At 51.7% G+C, this 19,331-nt stretch overlaps 3 non-coding genes and 1 pseudogene across 3 annotated transcripts; 1 reads left to right on the forward strand and 3 right to left on the reverse strand.

Moving 5' to 3' along the window:
* The window catches only part of LOC120375649, a 276,817-nt pseudogene that overhangs the window by 50,262 nt on the left and 207,224 nt on the right, over positions 1-19,331 (reverse strand).
* Positions 7,666-7,739, forward strand: TRNAN-GUU. The gene has a single exon. It is a non-coding gene; the product is annotated as a tRNA-Asn (tRNA).
* TRNAM-CAU lies at positions 8,483-8,554 on the reverse strand. The gene has a single exon. It is a non-coding gene; the product is annotated as a tRNA-Met (tRNA).
* Positions 18,582-18,653, reverse strand: TRNAQ-CUG. The gene has a single exon. It is a non-coding gene; the product is annotated as a tRNA-Gln (tRNA).

Below are 19,331 nucleotides of genomic sequence, written 5' to 3' on the forward strand. Positions count from 1 at the left end.
CTGTATGTTAAAGAAAATGTAGACTCAAATGAAGTAAAAATCTTAAATGAAACTGCATGTTCCATAGAATCTCTATGGATAGTAATTCCATTCTCTAATAAGAATATAACAATAGAGATCTATTATCGACCACCTGTCAAAGACAGTGATAGTGAGGATGAAATGCGAAGGGAGATTAGAGAGAAAATAAAATAAAATAAAATAAAGAACTCCATAATAGTGGGAGATTTCAGTTATCCCCATATTGACTGGGTACATGTCACTTCAGGACAAAATGCAGAGACAAAATTTCTCGATACTTTAAATGACTGTTTCTTACAGCAGCTGATATAAGAACCCGCAAGGGGAGAAGCAACTCTCCATTTAGTCCTGAGTGGAGCGTAGGATCTTGTCCAAGAGGTAACTATAACAGGATCGCTTGGAAATAGTGATCATAATATAGCAACATTTAACAATGGGCCATCAACATTTAACAATGAGCCATCAAACAGGCTAGACAGAACTGACACCAACTTGTCTGGGGTATTTCCTGGAAGCAGAGCACAAGTTTGAAATACGGGCAGCATAGAGCCAATATTCATAACGTCAACTACAGAAATGATACACAACTAGAGATAGCATCATTATAATCAGCCAGTCAGAACCTCTCCATAGACCCCTTACACGACAACCTTTCTACAATATTGGCTGCAAATATAGAACAGTGATCCCAGCGGTGATCTATACAGTTTCAGATTATGTCAATAACATCACAGGAGGTGACACAGCATCAGTGAGACTGATACTGGAATAGCCTCCAGTTTTGGTGTCCTCATTTGAAAAAGATGTTGTGAAATTGGAACTGGGGCAGCAAAGAGCCACCAAATGTTCTGAGGGCTGGAGAAAAATGCCTTCTAGTGAGCTATTGAACGAGCTCAATCTGTTTAGCTTATCAAAAGAAGATTGAAAGGTGACTTCACTGAAGTGTTGAAGGGCCTTAATGGAGAGAAAAGATTGGCTATTAAAGGGCTCTTTAATCTCGCAGAGAAAGGCATAACAAGAGCCAATGGCTGGAAGGTGAAAAGAGACAAATTCATATTACAACTAAGGCACAAATATTAACCAGCGAGGATGATTCACCACAGGAACAAGCTACCAAGGAAAGTGGTGGATTCTCCATCTCCTGATGTCATTTAATGAAGACTAGATGCCTTTCTGGAATGTGTTTGCCCCAAAAGTAGCTCTTGTGTCATACAGGAGGCCTGTGATATGCACGGGGTCAGATTAGATGCTCTAATGGTCCCTTCTGGCCATAAAGTCGACTAATTTCTGAAAAATTGAGTGTAGCATTGGGAGCAGCATCTGATGTTTTACTGTCTAACCAGCCTGCTTCCTAGAACGAATGCTCCTTGAGTGGGGTGATCCACAGGGAGTAGCTCAAACCTCCAAAGTGCCTGGTCAGGGGCAGGACATTAGCACAGCAAGGGAGGGGTGTGGCAGTGACATCACAAAGGCCTTTTGCAAGACCTCAGATTATTGGTCAAAGGTGGTGGGGAGGTGGTGACCTCACAGAGAGATGCTGACATCAGCCAGGCAGGACAGGGGCGAGGGGCCAGGGAAACCTCAGAGACCCCTGTGGCTTTGCTTCAGCAAGTCTCCTTCTCCAGGTCTCTTTTTGAGGACTGAGAGAGTATTCGGGTTCACGGACGTGAGCACCAGGAGGAACCTCTTTCGACTTTTCTCCTTCCGTTTTCCTGATTTTACTAGAAAACAGCCATCCCTGTTTAGAAGGTAAGAGCCTCCTTGAGGTTTGAAACCTGTTCAGTCTGATCCATCTGGTGACAGTTGAATTCTAGGCATGGAAAACACGAGCTTAAGGAGGCAGAATTTTATTCTGCACCTGGAATTTTGTCCCTTAGAATCACTGGGGACATTAGGGTTTGTCCTTTTGCTTTCACCTTTTCCTCCATCCCTCCTTTCTCTTTGTCTCTTGTGTGGAAGCAGGGAAAGAATTAACAAGGATTTGAAGGGGATCTTAATGCATGTCAGTCAGTTAGCAAGAGTCAAGCTAATAGTTAGCAAAAGTCAGGCCACACTGTAACTCTAATGACGTGAGACTTGCAGAAGCGAGGATGGTGTGAGGCGAGAGGGAAAGAAATTGTGTAAAAAGTTATTATGACCTTGCAATTCAGATAACCAAATATGCAGACTGGTGTCTTCTAGGAGTGAGAAAAACAAGATAGCAGGATGGCTTATGTATAAACAAAATGCAGTTGTTGCTCTTTATTGTCTGTATTATTGCTAGTTATTGTCTGTAACAAAGGTATAAAGGCTTGCTGTAATTGTTTACCAGTTGAGAGACCTGTCCGTGACTGGGGCGACCCTGTGTCCTAGGGCACTCCCTCCCTCCCTCTATTGTAATTACTAGAGAAATAATAAAGTATTTGATTTTGCTGCACCCAAAGAAAAAGCGAGAACTGAGTTTTTCTCTGACACTTTTTTCTTTGGTCCTTTCTCCTGTTCCCCTGCCAAGACCAGGAGTTGTGTGTGTGTGTGTGTGTGTGTTATGGGGGAGCAGTGTGGTTTTTCCCCGTGTAGCCAGCACCAGACCTGGCACCACCCCCAGCTCTGCCCCTTTCCTGCCACTGCATCCCCATCTCACCTCCTGACCCTGGCTGGGCACCCCCAGCCCCTCATAGCAGGGAGCTGTGCAGGGGGGTCTCCTTGCAACCATGAGTGGGTGTCTGGTGGGTGCCGTCACCTCTGCCAGAGACCCCCAAGAAACTCACTGGCTTCCTCCACATGAGGGGAGGGGCTCCTACTTTCTGTCTTGGGGGGGAGATTCCGTGATGTCAGAGCCTATGGTGAGAGGGGTTCGAATCACGAGTCTGGAGTGGCAGGGCAACCCCCTCCCCCAGTCAGATTCTGCTAGGGGGCTGGGCTGGGATCTGTAGGGAGGGAGACACAGGAAAAAGCAGCCACCACTATTGAACCCAGGAGTCCTGGCTCCCAGTCCCCCTGCTATGACCTCTAGACCCACCTCTGCTCCCAGAGCCAGGGATAGAACCCAGAGGTCCCTGGCACCCAGCCCCCTCCCTGCTCTGACCACTAGACCCCCCTCCCCTTTTAGGCTCACTGCCTCTTCTATCCACCCAGTCCACCTGTCCATCCCTTTGCTGCAGGTTTCTAGGGTGTCACCCCTGCTCTGCACTCCCCCAGTGCAGCCCAAGGCCTTTCCTCCCCCCCACCACACATCCTCTCCCCCCTCGTGCTGGATCGTCTGCTTGGCCCCCTGCCCCCTCTCGGGGTGTGCTGTGCGGCGTGGCTGGGGATTGTGCAGTGGCCCAGCACCAGGCATCGCAGAGCGTAAACCACAGGCCCTGCCCTGCCCCACCCCACGGGCTGCCCTCCAGGTGCGCCAGACCCAGCGCCCTGCACCTGTGCCCTCCTGCCCCACACGGGGTGAGCTGCAGCCCCCGCCATGCTCTGCAGAGGGGAGAAGGGTCAGGCCAGCCAGCCCATTTAGGATGGGGGAATCAACACCCTTTTTTCTGCACAGCCACTGACCATGAGCAGGATTCCTCCTCCCTCCTGTGCCTCAGTGCAACTAAATCTCTGCACCTAGACAGCCGGTCCGTCCGCTGCACCCCAATCCCCCATGCCTGAGCCTCCCTGCCAAATCCCTGCACCTGGCTCCATAGAATTAAGTCTCACATCTCGCAGGGAACTTGACTTCTGTGCCCAGAGAGTCTCAACCCCCCTCAGTAGATGACCCGAGTCTGAGAAACACAGTGTCCATCTTCTCTAAAGAAGTACGTGGAGAAATTATATGTGATCATGTGGCCTAATGGATAAGGCATCTGAGTTTGGATCAGGCAATTGAGGATTCAAGTCCCTTCGTGGTTGTGCTTGTGCAGTTTTACCTTTGGGCTGAAAGTCCTGCTCCCTTCGGGGCTGGAACCTCTTCTTGGCCGCTCAGGCCAATGCTCTGGCTTCAGCTAGAGCCCCGGGAAGGAGTTGGGGGGTGGGTGTCACAAAGGCTGGGGCATGAGCCCCAGGTGCTTCCAGTCTCGCCTTTGCCCTTCCTGACTTGCCAAAGAAAATGGGCGGCTGCCCGGGCTAGCGTGTGGAGCAGTTTCCCTCTTCCAAGTGTGCGCCTGTCCCTGTGCTGGAGGGGTTTGCTACATAGCGTCTTCGGAGCCTGGGTGTTTCTCTGCTTCTCGCCAGCTGGAGAACAGCCTGTTGGGGTAAAATCTCCTGCTCCACTGCAAAAGTGAACACCTGGAGTGGGAACGGTCAGAGGCGCCACCACGGGAGCTGGCCCTGCTTTCCTACCGTTTTCTGATGTTGGCCACAGAGCATCAGCAGCCGCTCCACATGCTGGTCTGTGGGTGGCCTTCAGTGGGTGTTTGGCATGGCAGGGAGCAGGCTGGCTAGGGGTCTTTGTCGCTGTCTGCTGGCCACACAATAGGCATGGTCCTCCCCTCCTCTGAACAGTCAGAGTGAGTCTGTGCTTAGAAAGCAGAGACACAGGAGACTCAAGACAAGAGGGTGAGAAAGATTGAGAAAGGACCTATGAAGACAGCCCACACTACAGGGACACTGCCTGGTTAAGGGACGTGGAGGCACCAAATTGCCCCAAATTTCTTGGTGCCCTACGCAGCTGTGTACTGCTCCAGCGGCGAACTCGATCCCCCGGCTGGCTGAGCCGGCCAGGAAAGCTGCCCCTGCCCCTGCTCCACCTCTTCCCCACAGCCCCCGGTCTGCCCCCACCCCCTTTTCCCACCCCTGCTCCACCCCATCCCCACTCTGCCCCTTCCCCTGAGCTACATCCCGGTGGACTGCAGGAGGGATCAGTCACACCCGGCACTCACCGGGCAGTGGGAAGTGGAACGACCTGGCCCCAGCCTGCTCTGCTCCACCAGCTCCCAGCCGCGCCACTGGTGAGTGCTGGGGGGCATTTCCCCCACTCCACCAAGTTCCAAGGCTGGGAGCAGAGTGCAGCAGGCTGGGGCCGGATCACTCCACTTCCCGTCGCCCCATGAGTGTGGGGTCAGGCCTGCCCTGCAATTACCGGGTGGCGGGAAGTAGAGTGACCTGGCCCCAGCCTGCTCCGCTCTGCCAGCTCGGGCTGGGGGACGGGGGTGCTGTGTAGGGCACCAAAATGTCTAGGGACAACCCTGAATAGATCATTTTTCCACAGGGACCGATGGCTGTTAGAATAGAGATATTCAGGCTGCCTGTACAGGCCTAGACTTTAAGAACTTAGGTGTATTTTTATCACTTAGCTAGTGACAGGGGTATAAAACAAAGACCCAAAATCCCAGTCTGCCTGTGTCTGGGCCTTCTCTCCCTAGGAGAGTTTGAGCCCTTGTTCGTAGGCTAAGGCCTTTGGCTAAGCAGCAGGGGCAGCCATAAGCTGGGAAGCGAACGGTCCCATCCTCACCTCCCAAACCCGTCACACTGAACTAAGGTGGGGTTGGGCTGTTAGCCAGACGATCCTGTCCCGATAGTGCCCATCACCACCAGATAACGAAACAGATCTTAAGGGAGCATCCGGTCTGGCAAGAAATCCCTTTTCAATGGTTGTGGTTGTGAAACCCTCATTTCTGTAGGGTTTATCTTTCTGGCCCCCACTTTTCTATTGTCAATCTGTCTGGTTCTCTAGTTGTTTCTGTCTACTGCCGAGTTAATTTTGCTGAGTGTAAGTTAATTAGGGGAGAGGGATGTAATTGGTTAGATAATTCTGTTACAATAGGTTAGGATTGGTTAGTTACAATGATTGGTTAAGGTCTAGCTGAGAATATTACTATGTAAACTGGGGTCAGATTGGAATTATGCTAACAGGGAAATTGGAATCATGCTAATGGGGGGGGATGGGAATAGGGAACGGGGAACAGAGACACAGACAAGGCTCTGCGGTGTCAGAGCTGGGAAGGGGGACGTGGGGTAAACAGTCTGCAGTGTCAGAGCTCATAGACTTATCGACTTTAAGGTCAGAAGGAACCATTATGATCATCTAGTCCGACCTCCTGCACAACGCAGGCCACAGACTCTCACCCACCCACTCCTGTAACAAACCCCTGGCCTATGTCTGAGCTAGCGAAGTCCTCAACTCGTTGTTTAAATACTTCAAGGTGCAGAGAATCCTCCAGCAAGTGACCCGTGCTTCATGCTGCAGAGGAAGGTGAAACCCCCCCAGGGTCTCTGCCAACCTGCCCTGGAGGAAAATTCCTTCCCGACCCCAAATATGGCGATCAGCTAAACCATGAGCATGTGGGCAGGACTCACCAGCCAGACACCCAGGAAAGAATTGTCTGTAGTGATGTGGGGTAAACGCTCTGCGGTGTCAGAGCTGGGAAGGGGGACACTGGGGAACAGACTCTGTCGGTGTATAGAGATAAGCCCGACTGGTGTGAAGGGCTTTGAAATCTGCTTGCTTGGAAACGAACCCCAGTAAACATCCCTTTGTCTGCGCTTCCGATTTCTGGTCTTTTGCTGCTTGTTGTCTGCGTGACAAGAGCCAGGGAAGTGGGCGGGGGAAGGGAAAGCCCTCTAACAATGGCTCCTTGCTCCTCTCCCTCCAGGCTCAGGGGTCAAGGAGGGGCAGGACTCCAGGCTCTGCTTGAGGGATCCTGGCACAGGGGCTGCAGGAGGGAGGGGGGCAGAAAGGATTGCAGGTTCTGACCTGTGCTCTGGAGAGGAGGTAATAAGTGAAGCGGGTGTCTTTGACTCTTCCCCTGCCTCAGGGTCCCCAGGGCTGGAATTCTACATTCCACAGGGCCAAATAACGGGGTGAAGCCATTTGGCTAATGAAAACCAGTGCTCCAGATGAGGCTTGAACTCATAACCTCAACATAGCTCTTCTCAGCACTGCCCTATAAGTACTGTGTGCTAACCAATTGCACCACTGGAGAACATGTTAATTGTAGTTCTCCAAAATCCCTAGGTTGATACAGGTGAGGAGTGACCCCAAAACATTCTCAGTGGAGCTGAGAGCAGGTAGCGACAAGTGTTGTACTCGGTGGGGTGGATTCTTCTTAGGGGTTCCAGGCACCATGTGACTCTTTTGTTCTTCCCTGTGTAATAACAGAGCTGATTAAAACTCAATGTAGAGTCTTGCTGCAGACCAACAGATCTGAAGTCACTGATAACCAGCTCTAAGCATTAGTCCCTGCTTTGGGACAGTGTCTCTCATGCAAGAAACTGCCCAGTCTGCGCTAGCAGGGAGGCTCCCTCACTAACAGCTGAAATCAAGGAGAGCTGTGTGAAGTGCAGGGCCCCAGGGGTGCCTGAACAGGGGGGAACAACACCCCAGGGCTTTAAAAAATGGGAGGGCTCTGCCTTGCCACTTTGTAATGACCGTAAGGGCGAGTGAGGAGGGGAGGGGACGGAGAGCAGTGAGCGGGAGGAAGGATCTTGGGGTATGAGGCAGTGTAGGAGCGGGGCCTTGGGGAAGAGTGGTGCAGGGGCGTGGCCTCAAGTGGAAGGGGTGGGGCTACTGCTTGGGCTCTAGTGGCCGCCACTTTTAGGCAGGGCCACCTGGGGGGGGGGCAAGTGGGGCAAAAAACCCTCCATAGCAGTCCAGTTCCTTGCTGTTGCTTGGCTAACCACTGCATGTGTGTGCTATACCGTACCCTGAGCTGATTCCCGGTTTTTGTGCTCAATACAGCCTTGCCCTTCCGTGTCTCTGTGGCGCAATGGGTCAGCGCATTCGGCTGTTAACCGAAAGGATGGTGGTTCGAGCCCACCCAGGGACGATGCTAAGCCCGTGCTGCTTCCCCGAGGCCTGTGGGGGTGCCTCAAAGGTCCCATTTTGCTGCCTCTTGGCCTCAGTGCTTTCAGCTGGTGGTCCAAAGAGCGGGCTGGATGCCATTCAGAAACCCATCTGCCAGCAGCCGTGCCGGAGGCTCAGACTTAATCCTCAAGGCCGAGCACAAAAACTTTCAGCCGGGAACATTTCGCTCCCTTCCCGCCTCCGCCCAAGCGGCAAGGGAGAAGCGGAGGAGACAGGCCGGCTCAAAGACGCCTCCCTCCCACTTCCCTGTACGCTGTGCAAAGCTCTTGGCCTGCCTCATGCCTCGTCAGGAAAGCGTGGCCATGCGGACCAAGCCTGAGTCACCTCCACGGCCTGGCCCGCCTCGGCTGACGGCCGCGCAGAGCCACGCAAGTCAATGGCAGGTCGAGTCGGGAGCCTCGGCTCTCTCCCTGACAGCCACACACACAGCGCTGCCTAGCACCCCCAGAGCCTCCCTCGTGTTCTCCTGCAGCAGCCGCCTGCCGGTGTGGGTGGGAAACGGGGACCAGGAAGCACTGCAGCCTCATTCCAGGACAGGAGGCCCTCACCACGCCCAGGCCTGCCTCTTGCCTTCAGCCCGAGGTGCCAGGGAGCTCCCTGGCAGGCCGCCGCTTCGCCTCAGCCACCTCTTGCCTCATGGCCTAGGCTCTCTGCTGGTCACTGGCTCGCTTGAAGGCCCAGAGGGAAAAGAAACAAGCGCATGTGTAGCAGAGGATGGTTTCGATCCATCGACCTCTGGGTTATGGGCCCAGCACGCTCCCACTGCGCCACTCTGCTGGTTCTTCACACCCTCCCCCTGCCACCTAGCCACCACTATCCGGATTAGTGCCTTATGCGCTCTCGCTCTGGCAGGCAGATGCGCAGGCTGCTAGGCAGCTGCCCTGGTCACAGGATTTTACAGCTTCTACAGGGTAAAAAGGATCTATTTGGGGTTTGGACCCCATTGGGAGCTGGGTAGCTGAGTGCCGGAGACGGGAGCACTTCTTAAGCTGTTATCAGTTAAGCTTTCAAGCTTGTGAGGGACGAGGTTCAGCCTTAGACCCGTGTCTGCAGCAGGCAAGCACCTCTGGCTCAATCGCCCCCCCGCCGTATTAGCAGACTAAAACACGGAGCGAACGCACACGCCTTGCAAAGGAACAGGAGCCGGGATCTCGAACAAAAGTCAACATTTTATTAAGTTAACGTTCAAAGAAAAACAAAGTGTACGGTACAGAGTTTCGGCGTAGAATTTCTGGTGCTCAGGGAACAACGTACAGCTTACCCAAGGGGTGTGAAGTTTGGTTTAAGATCGGGTGGCGTAAGGAATACATAATCTACAATAGCCCTGACTGGGGGGAAAAGGTTAACGTACAGACACTGAGTTAGGAGGGTATGTTGTCCATATGAGGGCTACGTTCGGGTGTGGAGTATAACGAGCGGATACGACGATGAGGATGGATTGACCCGCGTTTGGAGAGTTTTAACGTTCGGTGTTTTGGAATCTTTGCCACAATCTAGTTGAAGCAGGGTCAGTAATGAACTCTCCCCTGCCATCTGTTGGTGATCTGTCGTCAAGGCCTTTTGGGGCTGATGTCATTTGCATGGTTACACCCACCCCGGATTGCATGATGGGAGTGCTTGTCCAAACGGTCATTTCAGCTGCTGCGGGATCCCCAGTCTCTTTGTTATTGGGGCAGGAGTAATCCAGTGTATTTTCCTGTTGATTTTGGATCAAGGACAGAGTAATTGTACCTGGCATTTGAGGCCTGAGAGCGTCACCCTCGCCTGAAAAGCACTCACCATTAAGGGGTCTGGGTTCCTAACGGCAGCACATGGCTAAGATCATGAGTAGAAATGGATAATTGCTGGTCTTCTGTTGGTGCCTCTGATGTCCTTTCTGTTGTCCCTGGTGTGGAAAGATAGAGGCCGTTTTGAATCTCTTAAAATTGTTGTTAGTGTTGCAGTTGCTTGCCTAAACTTACGCCGTTAGATCTCTTTCACGGTGTATTTTGGTCCTGAGAGTTAAAGGTGTGTTGTTAGGGGTGTGGGAGCAAAGGTTAGTTGTAGAGGTGCTGCGTGTGCCACAGAAGTTGTGTGCCCCCCCCCTGCTCTGGTCCAAGAGTTGAGTATTTGCATAAACCCACCCACTGACCTGTGACTAACAATCTCGCTCTGCTAACTCTTCCAGCAAAACAGGCCAAAAAAAGTGTATGCGAGCGCTGTACCACAGCCCGTGCTCTATTCGGTTCCTTCCCACAGAACTTTCGCTCCATAGCAGTCCAGTTCCTTGCTGTTGCTTGGCTAACCACTGCATGCGTGTGCTATACCGTCTCGAAATTTCTCAATGATGGCCCATTTCAAGGCCAAGAACTGCAGCTGGTGGATGGGATAGCGAATTTCCCTATCAGACAGTCCTCAGCTGGCAAAGGCCACAGATTTACATTTACCTTCCACTTCCTGGTAAGAGAGTGCTCCCAGACCCTCCAAACTGGCATCAGCATGCAGGATACTGTTTGTTTGGTCAGCAAGGACTAGGACTGGCACATGAATCATTCAAATAATGATTTCCCGTAAAGCCCTGTCACATCTCTCATCCCGCCATGTCCCCAATGGAGAGGAGAGGAGCCCCTTCCCTGTCCCAGGCCGGGTGTACCAGGTCTGTGGGGGCAGATGTCCATGGCCCAACCCAGATGAGCTGGAGTTGCTGGGGAGAGAAGTTCTTTTCTCAGTTCAAACCCACCAGAGTTGATGTTGCAATGTGGGAGAGATATTTCTCATCTGGTTTTTAGATGCTCTAATGAGAAGGAGCAGGTGGAAGATTTTTCTTCTCCTTGCATTTCAAACTCTCCCCCCCAACTTTCTGCTCTAGCCTGATCTCTCTCTTATGTCTCCAGGGCCGTCCTTAGCTATAGGCAGCCACCTAGAGCTCCACTAGGTCTGGGGGCACTGTTCTGCTGGAAGCCTAGACAGACGGGAAGCAGTGGAGCATGTAAGAGCAGGGCTGCTGGGTCCTAGAGAGAGCTGAATGCAGCACAGTCTGAGAGAGGGGATTGGCTGCTGGGGTCTCTGGGAAGGGGAGCGGGTGGGGGTTGGGGAAGGAGCTCACCTGTGAGTGTGACTCTTTCCCCCCGGCTGAGGTGAGGTGAGGCAGGCTCTGCGGCTCTGGAACCAGTATCCTTTGTTGTCCCCCATAACATCCATTCTTCTCCCCCCCTGCCCCATGGAGCACCCCCTCCTTTCTCCCTCCTCCTCAGGAGCATCCCTCTCTCTCTCCTCCCTCCCCTCCGTCAGGGCTGGGTTGGGTGAGGTGCTGGGGGGTAGGTTGGGGGGAGGCTGGCTACCTGCTGAGGAATGAAAGTGAAAGTAACTCACTTCCTCGGCAGTGAACCCGGACTAGAATGTCACACAGGGCTGGGCTGGGGTTAGCCAGATGTGTGAAAACTCAGGACAGGGGGTTGGGGTAGGGTGAGCAGATATCCCTATTTTATAGGGCCAGTCCCAATTTTGGGGTCTTTTTCTTATATAGGCTCCTTTTACCCCCCACCCCCTGTCCTGATTTTTCACACTTGCTGTCTGGTCACTCTAGGTGGGGGTAATTGGTGCCTATATAAGACAAAGCCTCAAATATCGGGACTGGCCCTATAAAATCAGGACATCTGGATCTGGTCACCCTAGCTGGGGAGCGCCTCTCCCCCGGGCTGGCAGCTGCCAGCGATCCACCTCATCCGGGGGGAGCTGCACAGGGCAGGATGAGCTGCTGTGGCTCCATGGGTGACCTGTCCCTGAGATCAGATGCTGTGCTAACTTCACCATGGTAGGTAAGGCTGGTGGTGGTGCCCATTGGCGTGTGATTGGACCTGAGGGTTTGCTGCTGCTGTTGCCACTCTGCACCCCAAGAGGTGGATTTTGGGGTCTACTGCAGCTGTTGGACAAGCAGGCTGGGGGGTGAGCCAAGCATGAAAGCAGTGCTGTGTTGCCATTTATATTGTCATTTAACAACTTTGTTTGCCAAAAATTCTTCCTAACAATCCTGAATCCAATTTCAATATTTTTTTTTTAAAAAGTCAATATCTTAGCCAAAAACAGAAAATTAAGTTGTTGACAATTATTAGTGACAGGTTTGGTTTGAGGCAGGGAGTGGGCCAGTTTTCATCAGAGAAACAAAAAATGTCGACTGACTTTCCCATAGCCTGTTACTCCTGATAAGAGCCCTCCAACAACTGTAATATGCTCATCTCCTTACTAGCGTATAAAGCAGGGGTCTGCAACCTACGGCACACGTCCCAAAGGTGGCAGGTGAGCTGATTTTTGATGGTACGCAGCGGCAGGCTGAGTGGCTCAGCCCATCACTGCTCTGGGGTCCCGGCTGCTGCCCTATTGCCAGCTGGGATACCGGCCACCGGCCCCACTCAGCACCTGCTGGTGGCCTGGGGACCCCCAAGGAACCCCAGGCTGGCAGCGGGCTGAGCAGGCCGGCTGAACCACTCAACCTGCTGTCAGCCTGGGGTTCCATTCACTCAGCCGGCAGCGGGCTGAGTGGGCTGGTGGCGGGCTGAGCAGGGCCGGTGCGGGGTTGAGTGGCTCAGTCTGCTGCCAGTCTGGGGTGCCGGCAGCACTCAGCCTACTGCTACTCCGGGGTTCGGCTGCGGCCTTGCCAGTCAGGAGCCCAGCCGCCGGCCCCACTCTGCCTCCTGCCAGCCTGGGTGAGCAGAATCCCAGGCTGGTAGCGGGCTGAGGGGTTGGCGGCGAGATCCTGGCTGGCAGGAGTTGATGGTCAGAACCCCAGACCCGCAGCGGGCTGAGCAGGGCCTGGGATCCTTGTCTAGGGTTCCAGCCACCAGTCCCGCTCAGCCCACTGCTGGTCTGGGGTTTCATTTACTCAGCTGGCAGCGGGCTGAGCAGGACCGGTGTCCGGGGCCCCAGATAATAATAGTTTATTTATATAATATAGACATAGAGAGAGACCGTCTACAAACGTTAAAGTGTATTACTGGCACGAGAAACCTTAAATTACAGTGAACTTGGCACACCACTTCTGAAAGGTTGCTGACCCCTGGTATAGACTGACCATATGTTGTACTAAGATTCTCCTGCTTTTTTTTTTCCTGTGAGTCAGTATAGCTTTTGCCAGCCCAGAAGTTGGGCAGCCAATGTTTTACATTTTCAATGTTTTCTCCAACTTTCATAAAGTAAATACATAGTTAATATGAGTTAAAAAGGCCACGGACACTTCCTTGTGAAGAATCTGTACAGCAGATCATGCTAGAGCTGTGAAAATGTCAGTTTTTGATGGAACTTTAGAGACAGTGATTTATCATGTATTTTATCATGTGAATGTGCTGCTATTGCCAATGTCTTTCCAAACAAAAATAAGGCACAATAGGACTTCTGTAACATTTCTGTGCTACCTTAATCTAGATGAGATGATTCTGTGCTGACTTCATTTTGGTCACTTTGTGCTTTACCTAGCAGTAAAACTAGGGTTATATTTTCCCACTGTTTGGAAACCCAGCTTATTAAACTGATTTTGCAGCCAAAAAAGCCAGAAAGATTGCTTTTAATTAAAAACAAATCTTTGTTTCAATACCTCTTCATATAAATTTCCAATAACATTTTGACAAATTAAAAAAATTATATTATTTGCATCATTCTGTCAAATCAGAATTTTTTCTATAGTGCCACTTCTTTAGTGCTAGTGCATCAGCATTACAGTTTGCTTCATTAAGTTAAACTGGTTTAATAACGTGAATGTGGCAAGTTTTCCAATACTGTATGCTTATATTTGTGTTGCTAAGAGCAGATCAGGCACAGGGGCACCAGTTTCATAATCTCGCCTAGGGCACCATAAATCCTAAGGACGGCCCTGCATGCCTCAAGTCTCTTTTTCCTGGCCTTGTTCCAGAGCCCTCACAGCCCAATTCTCTGCCCTAACATTGAGCCCTCTACTGCACCCTGAACCTCTCATTCCACCCCCACCCCAAAGCCTGCACCCCCTAGCCAGTGCTCTCATCCCCCTGCACTCCAACTCTCTGTCCCATGTAGCCTGATTTAGGGTGTACTAATAATATTAATTTGGAAAATATGATGAAAATTTAATTTATTAGCTTACATTTTATTTAATTTAATTGAGTTATAAAGTTACAGTTGCATTACTGCTATTCAAAAGATACATATGGCATTATATGCAACAAAGGTTTGGTTAATATACTCACACCCTTTCTTGATAACCTGGTGGTAAGAGACACAGGCCCAGCCTTGCAGTTCAGGTTTCTCAATTCTTGAGTGAAAGATGCAGTGCTTAGAAAAAGCTAATGTTACTTTGGGTTTACTTGAATAAGTTAAACTTAAAATCAAAACCTAATAAACAAAGAATAAAAACTTAGGAAACCGAGCTTAGCGAGTTACTTTGAAACTTAAAGTTTAAGAACAAGTACAGCCTACTGATAGTAGATAGAGAATGGAGGAAGTAAGTCAGAATGACAGGCGACGTGCTCTAGTGAGGTGGGTTACCTCTTTTATAGGGCACAAGCGCGGAAATCCTTCCTCCTATGCCCAAATTTCATTCCTTACCCACAAAACGTTAGAATGCGCTTACTTCATAGGCTAGTATGTTTGTGCGTGTTGATGGCGTGTACATATGCACATAAGTTCCCTTGTGGTGTACCTGTTAAATCTGTGGGTACAACACTGAAAAACCCCTTATGCCATTCTCCATTGTCGATTGGTCTAGGTAAAGGCCTTAGACAGGTGTGGGTACTTCTCTCTTTAAGTAACAAGATAAAGGTCAATTTTCCTTTCTGAGTAAAAGGTCACACTATAGAGATGCTCACTTTGCCTTAGCTTAACATACAGGATATGGCCTGTAGGTCCCCGTAAGTCATGTGCTCCAGCCCCCTAATCATTTTTATTGCCCGCCACTGGACTCTCTCCAGGTTCTCCACTTCCCTTCTCATGTGGGTCCCAACCCCAAAAGTACTCACATTTCACCCCAATGGCCCCCAAATGCCGGCTTTTAATATGTAAATAGGGTGCTGCCATGGTCAAGTCACTCCCGAGCTCTCCAGTGGAGCCTGCTGGCGGACAACAAGGTGAAAATTAGCCAGGACGTCGCTCAGTCAATTCCCTCTGCTCCCAGCAGGTGGTATCGGAAAGCTCCAAGATGGCTCACTTCCCTTTCTCTCATCAGCTTCAGGCCCCAGGGTTACAAATGCACAAACCAGTTGGGATTCTCCCCTGGGTTCAGGGGGTGGGACTGCTCTGAGGATGGACTTGCACACTTGGGATATTAGTGCAAAGATACAATTTCAATTTCTCTTAGAGAAATTTGAGGGCAATTTATATTATTTGGTAAAAATCTTATTTAGTGAAAGGAAAGCTGCAGTGACAGCCTGGTTACTGGGGTGCAAAACACTTTCCTCCTGGGAGAAACAAGAAGTTAGAATTAGAAATTTACATCGTTTGTTCCAATGTTGGCACAGGTTTAATTTTGCTTCTGTGTAGGCTTGTTTCAGGCTGTGACTGTTTTGGTTTATTGGGTTGTTTTGTTTTTTTAAGTTGGACTGGAGCTTTTAATTGACATTTGCTGGATTTGAATGGCTGACCTACAACACCAGTTTTGACATAGTTCTGCATATTTTATACAGATTTGGCCAGTATTCAAGGATCCAAATCCTTTATAGAAGGTTTTAGTGGTCAGGCTTATTTATTTTATGTTATTTTATCATCCTGCTGTAGCACACCTTTTGGATAAAATGTTGAAATTATTAATTTATGGTATTTGTTAATTTTTATTTTTGCAAACAAAGTTTTCTTAGTTTTTGGGTTTTAAATTAAGCATTATTTTTTGTTTCAATTTTTTATTTTGGCTTTGGTTATTGATGGGATCTTTAAGAACTTTGGATTTAATACTAAAATTTGGACAGATTTAGATTATTTAAAGTAAACCCTGTTTACTATTTTATTTTAATAAAGGTTGTATTGCTCTAAACCCTGGCCAGGGGGAGAGGAGATGAGCCTGGCCTTTAACTGAGAAGGAGCAGAGGCATGGGAGGCATGGCCCCGTGAAGGTGGGGCCAGATGATGGGAGCACAGCCCCCGATTTTTGTCTAGCCCACCTCAGTCACCCACCAAACGAGAAGAGTCTGATGCCACCTGCTGGTCACTGGGTGTCACTGCTGCTCCATGGGAAACATGCTCTGTGTGTTATCTTGACTGGTCCGTGGGTGTCACTGCTCCTAGAAGGCAGCTACACGCTGTGCATTACGCCACCTGGCCACTGGGTGTCACTGCTGCTCCAAGGAAAACACCTTCTGTGCGTTACCTGATTGGCCACTGGGTGTCGCTGCTGCGCCAAGGAGACATAAGAACGGCCAGACTGGGTCAGATGCAAAGTCCATCTAGCCCAGTATCCTCCTGTCTTCTGCCAGCGTGGTGCCAGGGCCCCAGAGGACTGAACAGAGCAGGGAATCATCCAGTGATCCATCCCCTGCCGCCCATTCCCAGCTTCTGGCAAACAGAGGCTACAGGCACCATCCCTGCCCACCCTGGCTAATAGCCCTTGATGGACCTGTCCTCTGTTCATTTATCTAGTTCTTTTTTTTAACCCTGTTATAGTCTTGGCCTTCACAACATCCTCTGGCAAGGAGTTCCACAGGTTAACTATGCAACTGCCTGAGTCCCCTGGGTTGTATATGGACCAGAGGATGAGGATGAGGAGAGCCATGATGTGTCTGTCACTGGCTGGTGCCTCAGTTTCCTCTAGGCAGCAGTGCTGCAGGCTCCTTTGGTCAGTGCCCATGCAGCTGTGTCGGGGGAAGGGGGAGTAGAGGCTCATGCTCCCCAGCCCCACGCCCCTCCCCAGCAGCTGGGAATCCAGGCCAAATGTAACCCTGGTAGCTGGGCGGGATTAGCCTGGGACGGAGTAGGGCTGGGGAGGTGCAGGGAGACAGATGCACCCGCTGTGAGGAGATCCTCCCATTCTCTGCCAACCCCCCTCACTCCTTGCAGCACGGCGCACCCTAGCATTTCTTACTCTGTCGTGGGGGTGTCTGCTGCCTGCTTCTCCCTTAGCATCATCTCTCCCCCGGGGCACTGGTGTTGCCCGTCCAGCGCCCTGGTGTGCCCCATTGCGCTGCCCTGCAATTGGGGGGCAGCTGGTGGATGGAATATGGGGGTGGGCAAGGCTGGGGACCAGGACTCCTGGGTTCTCCCCCCAACTCTGGGAGGAGAGGGGAGGAGGTTTAGTGGGTAGAGTGAGGGAGGGGCAGGGCTGGGATCCAGGGCTCCTGCTTTTTCTGGTTTTCTCCACCTCCTGCAGCTGCCTCAGTCCTTTCAGTGCATTTCCTGTTCCAAATTCATTTGCTGACTTGTGCAACCCACCCCAGAGGTGGCTGCATCTCAGTGTTGGGTGAGGCACCCTTGGCTGCCTCACCTCCTAACCGCGTCTCTCTCTCCCTGCAGGTGACCCTGCAGCACTCGGCAAACATCCGCAAGATCATGGGGGGCGCTTTGAGCATTGGGCAGGCAGGGGCCAGATGCCCAACCCCCGCCCTGAGAATGGGACCCAGCCCCCCCTACTTTTTACAGGGATTAAAGAGGGGCAAAGGGGGTAACTCAGAGGAGGGGGGTGGCCAGGGTCTGAGCAGGGGTGGAAATTGACTGGTCGGGGTCAAGCAGCTGGAGGCAGAGTTAGGAGAGGGGCTGAAGGGCAAAGTCAGGGAGGGGGGAAGGAGCCGGGTTAAGCCCAGGGGGAGGCGCTGCCAGAGGGTTAAACCCCGGCACAGGCAGGGCCGAGGGTAACAGTTACCCGGGGCTGAGACTCCAGTGTTTGCAAAAACAGGGTCGGGGAGCAGAGGGCTTTTCTATTTCCTCCCACAGGCAGCACCTCTCAGCATGGGCTTCCCAGGGCTGGGCTCTTAAAGGCACAGGCATCCCACTGCCTAGACACTGCAGCTCCTCTCTGATGGGACCTACTGCGGGGCTGCAGTTGGAGACTCAATTCAGTGAAACTGGGCATTCCATATACGCCCCCCAGCCTGGGGGTTGTGCACCCCCTTCCCCGAATTTCCCCAACACCCCCCCCCCCAGTGGTCAGGTAGGAACATGCAGCGCTGCCAATGTTGCCATCGGTAGCAAATCCACATGGAAATTGCAACGTTAACACACACTTAAACAGCAGCTCCAACGTATGACAAATACTTGTACCTGAGAAAGTAAAATAGGTTTGAAAAGTCTGGACAAAGCCAGGTTTCCTCACCCAGCTGTTGTGTTTGCTGACAATGTCGGTGCCTTGGCCCGGCAATGTTGGCCAACCTCAGAATTTCAAATGATGATTTGGAAGCGAGGTGTGGATGAGCTCTACCTGACAGCTAGTGGCGAGCCAGGGTTGGGAGGCTTTGGGACCAGACTGTATTTACATGAACTCACCTACTCTGCCCAGGTATCCAGCAGACAGAGCTGGGCCGCCTCTGCTCTAGGTGCCCAGAGGAGGAGGGAAGGTGTGTGGGGCTCCAGCCTGGGAATCTTCTTCCCTCCTGCCAAGCCCTGACTATCAATACCAGCCCTGACCCTCCTTTCTTCAAGCACCATGTGGGCCCCAGGAAAAGTGTGTCAGGAAGCACCAGGGCCAAACTTGTGGGCATCAGGTGAAGCAGCAAGGATCCCAACCATCAGGGTAGCAAGTTCTAGAGCCCCAACCCACTGTGGCCACCCCAGCCAGAGACCTGGCTCTAGGAGGTGTGAGTCACCCAGCAGGAGAGGAAAGACTGGCTCTTGCACAACTGGAGACAGGGAAGTTGAACACTAGGAGCTCCAGGGCTTTACCACAAGGTCCCACTGAGATTTGAACTCAGATTGCAGGATTCAGAGTCCTGAGTGCTGCCCGTTACACCATGGGACCAGCTCATGCTGCCCTCTCTGCACATTGGTGACCCTCACGGGGCTGGCTTGTGTAAGGGGGCTCTTGGCCCTTTACTAAAACTTAGCGTGGGAGGGGGCGGGGTTTGGTTGGCTAGTTCCCAGTCCCGGGGGAAGGGCCAATGGGGAATCAGGACCCTGAGACTGACAGTCCTCAGGGGCAATGGGGAGAGGCCAAAGCTCCAAGTTAGCCGCACTGACAGGCCAGGCAGTGTAATGGGGGAGTCACCAGGCCAGGGGGTCCCATCCTCCGTGGGAGCTGGAACTGCCTGGGCCAGAGTGGGGCAGAGCTAAGGAGAGAGCAGGAGCCCGAGAAGAGCCGGGGAGCAGAGCTGCACAGGTGTAGTGCCAGAAACTGCTCCCTGTAGGACTTTGCTACCTGCAGCAGCTACTGAGACCTGAGGTTGTTCTTATTTGCTGACTTGTCCTAATTGGCTAAAACTTGACAGTGGTTTCTCTAGCAAAGGCCAGTCCCTGGCCCCTTGGTCCAGACATCCTCATTCACCTCAGGCTTCAAGTTGAGAATCATTTCCCCTTCCCGCTCTGTGGGAGGAGACTTTAAACCAGCTCTCTGTGCGACTGCACATGGCTAAGCAAAGAGAACAAACCCCCAATCCCCCCTGTGCTTTGGGGGCCAGGTTTGCGGTGGGAATTCTGTAGT

This window comes from Mauremys reevesii, linkage group 12 (genome assembly GCF_016161935.1).
Source record: "Mauremys reevesii isolate NIE-2019 linkage group 12, ASM1616193v1, whole genome shotgun sequence".
Classification (NCBI taxonomy): Eukaryota; Metazoa; Chordata; order Testudines; family Geoemydidae; genus Mauremys; species Mauremys reevesii.